The sequence below is a fragment of the Salvia hispanica genome, chromosome 1 (assembly GCF_023119035.1).
Source record: "Salvia hispanica cultivar TCC Black 2014 chromosome 1, UniMelb_Shisp_WGS_1.0, whole genome shotgun sequence".
NCBI classification, from domain to species: Eukaryota; Viridiplantae; Streptophyta; class Magnoliopsida; order Lamiales; family Lamiaceae; genus Salvia; species Salvia hispanica.
Window position 1 is genome coordinate 16,530,386 of NC_062965.1, and position 7,568 is coordinate 16,537,953.

Below are 7,568 nucleotides of genomic sequence, written 5' to 3' on the forward strand. Positions count from 1 at the left end.
TAAAATTACCGTAGGATAATGTTCAACAAAAAACCTTTCAACTATTTATCAACTACCTCCAGCAATAGCTGCCCCCAAAACGGAGTTGGCTTTTGCTTGACTAAAAACAGGGAAGGGACCGTATAATTTTCAATATAGTACAATCCTTGCTCCATCATGCCAAACAGATGCTGAACAGCAACTGGTAGAAGAAAAAGGCGGAGCAGCAATCGAGCCAACATTACCCTGGTAGCTATAACAGCTGGAAGTTTGCACCAGAAAACATGACCCACCTTTGAAGAAAGAAACAGAAACCCCACCATGAGCAGAGTACACTATCCGAGCAAGCGTTTTTATATCACTAGGCAGATCAAAAGGATCAAAACTGACTTTTTTCTCAACACAGATTCAGGAGTTATTTTTCCATCAGGATTGGTGGTATGCACTCCTCCAGGACATTTAAACTCACTGGGTGCTGAATGCATTTATTCACTTTACTCACCCAAACTGTTTGCAGGTCCTTACCAAATTAGAGCTAGGATTCCCAAAATCTGATGGATCACAACATTCTCACAGATGATTCCCAACGTTGAACTCTCCAGCCATTGACGAAGGACCTTCTCGGGATCTAGGGGGACTGTACTGCCCTAAAAGAGATCAAAGCCATTACATTTATAATTAAACACAACCCCTGAAAAAATTTTTCCCCACTACAGTAAAATGGTATCTTCCTTAATCCTCTTCTGTATTTTTTGGGCCAAGGGGAGGGAAAAGGGCCCAAACCCTTTTCCCCCCCCAAAAAAGTCTTTAAAAGAGTGCATGGTATTAAGTATGTGGATTAAAAGCATAAATCAGTAAAATGTAGGCCCAGCTGATGAAAATTTAAAGAAAAGGGGGAAAAAAAAAAAAATGTCGTGTATAAAGTAAATACCTTCAACTATCACAAAAAGGGTCGGAACCACCACTGTTGGATCAAAGGAAACGCAGTGACACCAAAACCCCCAAAGTTGTGTAGTTTCAACTGAGAGCACCCTCAGGCTACATATGCAGAAAAGTTGGAAACGGGAGAACAATGAAGTATTACCAATCACTGTAATCCTGTTCTGTCTTTTCACACCTTTTTTTGCTTCTAATACAAATATTCCTGCCAGTTAAACAGATAGCAGCCAGGGGGGAAAAACCACCCCAGGAGGGGTTAAGTGGGGGGGGACTTCATTGTTCACCTTGTTTTGGGATGGTTTGGGCCATTTCCAGGGCCAGGTGTAACTTCCCAAACAACAACAGTTGATGGTTTACTATGGGGACTCCAGCCACATCAATGCCCCAGAATCTGTAACAATAGCATCAGCGGCCTTTATTCCACTAGGTCCAGCCCCAAAGCCCTTTACTGGTGAAAAACCACTTGGAAGGGACCACTCTGATTGGGGGGCCATTGGGAAAATGTAGCGAAAGCCCCGAAAGAAAAAGGCAAACACAAGAAAATTTGGCCAACCAGCTGTAAACAGATGAAAGAAAATTGTCAATGTAATTTAGAAACAAGATATCAAGGGAAAATATTTTATGTTAACTATACTTGGCAATGGATTACAGTAGAAAAAAAAGTTTTCCAATTTCCAAAAGTTTTTTTTTAAAAGTAAATTTCAATGCGGGTTATTTCCTTTAAAATTAAGAGCAAATGGAAAATTTGTTTTTCTGTTAAAAAATTTTCCTTTTTTCCTTCCCTTTGCAGCAAAAAAGTTAAAAATTCAGAATTACACATAAAGGTTTTTTATAAAAAAATTTTCCTAAAATTGTTTAATAACATCAGAGCTACTTTCAGTTAAATATAGATTTTATGAAAAGAAAAGAGAGTATCTGATATAAAATTTTAAATATCTATATCCTGCAAAATCCAAGATAAAAAAAAAGGGGACAAAAAAAAAACAACGTAAAAACAAAGAAAAAATGAAAAAAAAGATAACCTGGACATGTGGTTGCTGCAAAAGGAATTTCTCCTCAATGTAGACTTGTGAACCACTAGACCTGCGAGAGTCCTATACAAATTTCACAAACAAAGGTTAGCATAAAGTATAAATTTTTCCCCAATTTTTTTCAATCAAGATGATCAAAGTATACATACAGGAAGCTCCTGAGAGCCATGAAATGCAATATCCTGGCGCCATCATATTCAATGCCAGCAACTAGCTTCTTTACAAGATTTGCGGGCCCTGCAAACAACTTTTAAGCAGTCAGTATGGGAGATGATAACTGCTCCAAGCAAAATGGATGGGCATCACAATTAAATTTTACAACTTGACAAAGGCCCAACGGTTTTTTTTACCTGGGAAGGCTAGTCAAAAAGGTTATCCGTCCATGGGAAATTTGCTATGAGCAGTGCCGGGGGCATAAGTAGGGACCACTAATGAACTGAACAGAGTCACGGGTGAATCTGTCAACCAAAAAAAAAAAAAAATCTAATTGGAATACATTATAGTGAATAGCATCCTTAAAAAAAAAAAAAATAAAATACCAAGTCAAAACTATACCTGCAAAGACATTGAAAACTGTCATTCGGGGCGCTCAGGTATGACTATATGTATTGGGATCCAAAATGGAGGATTGGGAGTTGACTAAAAAAATAAATGAATAAAAAAAGGTCAGCACAAAGCATAAGGGATTTCCAACAAACAGTTTACAAACTGTTTAGGGTCAACTTGTGGTCAATTATCTAGTCTAGAAATATATGAGCAGAGAACAGCCCTTTAAAAAAACGGGGAAAAAGAGAAAAAAACAAAAAGAATGAAAAAATGAGAACAAACCCCGGTAAAAATTTTCCAGTAAAGTTTAACTAGCCATATAAATTGATCAATACAAAATACTGATTATTGTAGCTGATTGCAACCCAAACCCAAATCAAGGGATAAAAAATTAAACGCAGGAGAGAAAGGGAAATTTTTTAAAAATTTGTTGAACTTGAATATACCAATAAATACCACAAAGGGGAAGCCCACCACATAAAAACTCCTTTATTAAAGGGAAGTAGGACCAGAAAACAAAAAATAAGGCCCTGTCACATAAGTAATGTCGGGTATCAATAGAATATAAAAATGGGAAAAAAACTTAATTTATAACCATATAAGATATCATTATTTTCCTCAAAATACAAAACTCAAAAATAAAATTTCTAATCATTCTTCACATTTCTATCACGGCTATGCAATTTAACTTCCCCCCAAACAACAACCTGCAGTCCAACACAAAAAAACAAATAGTAAAACTGCAAATCAATGTTACCAGTTAGGCAAAAAGAAAAAAATACATTGTTTAATAAAACCCCCCCAAAAGAAAATAAAAATAATAGCATTAAAAAGTTCCCCGCTTAAACCAAAATTAAAGCTAACAATAGATCCTGTGGGTAACTTCCCCCAAAAACAATTGAAAAATAAAAGAACCAAAAACCAAGAATAATAAAAAACAAACCCCTTTACTTATTCCCAAAGACAAGGTTTAAATTTTTAGTTTAAATTTTCACAGGATTGGACATAATTTAAATATGAAGATTATACAATCCAAAAAATTAAATAAATTTGTTACAAAAATTTTAAAAAAGCATGCAAAAAAGACAAAAATTGAAAAAACCCAAAAAAAAATAAAAGGAAACCCCCGGAATCTTGTTCTCCTTGTATTCCAGAAAAATGTCCACAAAATTTAAAAAAAGGGGTTTTTGATAATTTTCCTTACTTCACCCTACAAACTGAAAAAACCCACAAAGAATTAAAATGTGAGAAGAAAAACCCCTTTTAAATTTAAAAAATAAACCCCAAAACACAAAAATTCGGAAACTGGGGAAAATCATCTTACGCAAATTGACCCAGTTTTGGCTGCCCGGGGGCGGTCCTCATCCAGTCGAAATTTAAAATGTCCTTTTTCCCTCATCACCACGTCTTTCCCCCCGGGGCCCCTTTTTTCCCGCTTTGCTTTATCGGAAAGGCAGATCCGGGGGAAGAGGTTGATCGGATTCCCCCCAGTGGGGGTGATGGTGGAGGGGGGTTTCCTGGTGTTTTTTGAATTGGGGTTTTGGGGGTGTTATTCATTTAGATTGAACAGTGATTGACCAAAAAACCCTAATATATGTGAAATTGATATGTATGTGTAGAGAGAGAGACGGAGAGAGAGTGTGGAGGGTGAGAAAGTCGCAATTGACGGCGACAGGAATGACTGTGGTGAGTGAGAGTGAAAGGGGCGGAAGGGATGATTGGATTTGAATTTGGGGGTTAGGGTTTTTGAAGACAAGTCAGCAGATTCAGCTGATTCTGTTGTTTGCTGATTTCTTTTGTTTTTTTATCACCTTTCCGTTAAATCTGTTGGCTCCTTTTTGTTTTACTTTTATTTGATAAAAAATAATTTTGATAAGGATAACTCTTGTGATCTACTGAATCGGTATCAATATATTAACTAATATATTAACTAGTACGACAATAATATGCAATTTAGTTGGTAAAAGTCATATTAGGGGACATTTTCAGTTCAAACTTGGGTAAAGAATGAAGAACATTAGTTAATCTTTTCAAAAAAAAATAGTTACAAAAGGAAAATATTTGGGTTTGCACTGCCACCTCCATCGTTAGCGCCGGCTCCTCACTTTGTCGTCATCTTCCTTCCGCTCCATTGCTCGTTGTTTCCTCTATGTATCCTACCTCATTTCGTATCGTTGTCGTTGCCTCCTCCATCTTAGGTTGAACCCTCACGTGAGCACACAAGTATCTATCTTATATGAGTGAAAATTATCGTAAATTAATATTTTTAGTTAAGTATCCACAGTAGATAAATGTACATATTTAAATCATAAATGTTGATAGATTTCTTTATCTAAAGGATAGCCCTAGTAACATGTTTGTGTATAACGAAAACACCATTTTTTATAAAGTAAATTGTGGGTTGCATACTAGCAATAAACATACAAACACTTTATTGTGTTCTTAAACAAAAATAGGATGAAATTATAAAGAAGTGTCTCGTAATATTAATTGTAGGGGAAAAATTATTTTACTTTACTAATAACTCAAACAAACAAATTCAACTTGTTATAAAATTGGTGCTTTGAAATGGCTAAATAACAAATAATGAGACAAGATTATGATGTCGATTTAGACTCAAAACAAATTTTGTTTTAAAGATATGACAAACTTAAGCACTAGTAGTAATTTTGAAGTGTTATTGTATATTGTGCATTTAAAATTTTCATTAGTTGGTTTTGAAAGATGTGTTTATGTCATTAGCAAACAACTATGGGTTGAATATTTTCACAAATAACATTATTTTTAATTTACTATTACTACTACTATTATTATTCTAATCTATACCATATATAAAAGGGGAGTTTTGGGGGTATTTAAGGAAATGCCCACAATATATGAAAGGAGAGTTTTGGGGGTATTTAGAGAAATATCATTTTAAAAGATATTAGGTTATTTAAATAAATTGTTTTTTTTTAAATTGAATTTGTAGTGGTAAATATTAATCTCTCCTTGTGTGGCCTCTCAAACTAAGAGTGGAGTGAGTGGAGTTGTAACGCCACATTTATGTGTGCAAATTGTACACGACCCATTTTTGTAGCTGCCATTATTAACATAATTCGTTGTTCTTTGTAAAAATGCCGAACTAACAATAACCAATGCCAATACTCCGACTAAAGGGACCCAGAGATATTCCCTGAGATGATCATGGAGTCGAGTATGTTATTGAGTCTTCGAGTCTTTACAAGCCTGTTGAAAAGCTTAGCACACAAGAAGGTTAGTACCAGAGTAGGTCCAATAAGATTCTTAACCTCCTTTTTCATATGATGCACTTCTTATTAAAAGTTGTTGTGTAGGGTGGTGCTAAGAATGGATGTTGTTTCCAATGCTAGCTGCACCACCAATTGCCTTGCTCCTCTTGCCAAGGTTCTTAAGAAATCCAAGTTCTTTTCTATTGTAGATTATCCTTTAATTTGTATGAGTTTTCAAGAGCAGCTTCTTTTCAATCTCGTGGAATGCAAACATTCATCATCTACTATTCTCTAACAATTTGAGGGTCCGATGACGTCCATGCAACAACGGGTATGTGTTATGCGGTTGGTCTTCCTGCAGATTTTGAAATATCACTTTCGTCATAATTATCCTTATCTATAGCCATGCGTGATCTCGATTCTCTTTGTTTATGTCCAGCTACCGAAGACGTTGATGGTCCTTCACTAAAGGATTTGGAGGGGTGGTCGAGGCAAGCGGGAATACTGATTATAAATTTGTAACTACCACATTATTCGAAATTGTTTTGACAATAATTCGAATTGCTTCTTCATATTTTTGTCTATAAAAATGTAAGTTTATTGCTCACTTCCACATTACCTTCTCCGAGTTGCATTATTAAATATTCAGCAATTTTTTTCAATAGGGTTCTTATTACTCTTCGGTCTTCACCAATAGTCAGTGAGCGGAGGAAGTTCAAAACAAGGGGAGACGGTGGTACCCCCAAATTTTTCCTTTTTTTACTACTACTACTATTATTATTATTATTATTATTATTATTATTATTATTATATATATAATTTTATTAGGAATGTATTTTACAAAAATTTCCTAAAGATAGTATGAATATTGGAGGAAGATTCATCTAAGAAAATAAACCAAAATCTAAGCTTTGAGATAAATCTAAATTAAAAATTAAACCCTAATTAAAATCTCTAAAAACCTCCATCTGTCAATTGCTAGACCAAGCCTCTAGTTCAACAATCCTTCACCTTCCCATCCGGTGATCAGCAGCTGCAAAAGCAGTGTCGCGCTCGGCGCTCCGTCAACTGCAGAACATTCAATCCAGCCATCCAGCCTCAGAACCTCTAGGTTTGTTTCATGATTTTGTGAAACGCTATTAAATTAGAGATTTGCAATGATAAATTTTGTTTCCCAATTCCACCGCCTAATATAAATATTTAATACTTTTCTCTAATTTCTATGAGTATTAAATAGCTTTACTGCAGTGCTGCTGTGTTGTTAAAACTTTAATTTAATGTTTGTTTAATGGACAATGATAAATTCCTCTATTTATCATTCTAGTTGTAGTTGTAGTCGTAGACTTGTAGTTGGAGAATGTGAAAACATGAGTTTTAGAATTGGATGTTATGTATAGTGTAGAGAGAGTATTTTCGGAATGACGTTTGTGAAGAATAAAGTTGTGAAATAAAATTGGCAATTAACCTTTGAATGATTGTTTGGTAACTTTCATTGACAATGAAATGTTTCTATAAGTCTCGATGATGATATAGCCCATCGCTTTGAGAAATGAAGTCTCGTAGAAATATAAATTAGATGTTATGTATAGTTTTGGTTTATTTTATTTTAAAATGCACGAGTTCAAATTGAATAATATTATATATATTATTTTATCGTTATTTTCTATTTTTTTTAGTGTTATGTAATTATTTATCATATTACTGACTCCGAATGACAAATCCGGTCCGCCACTGCCAATAGTAATGCATTAATATTCATATATTTTACACATACTTGATTGTTATGTTACTAATTTTGTGCTCTTTTTGAAACCAAAGAGATCACCTTACTTACTTACTTCAT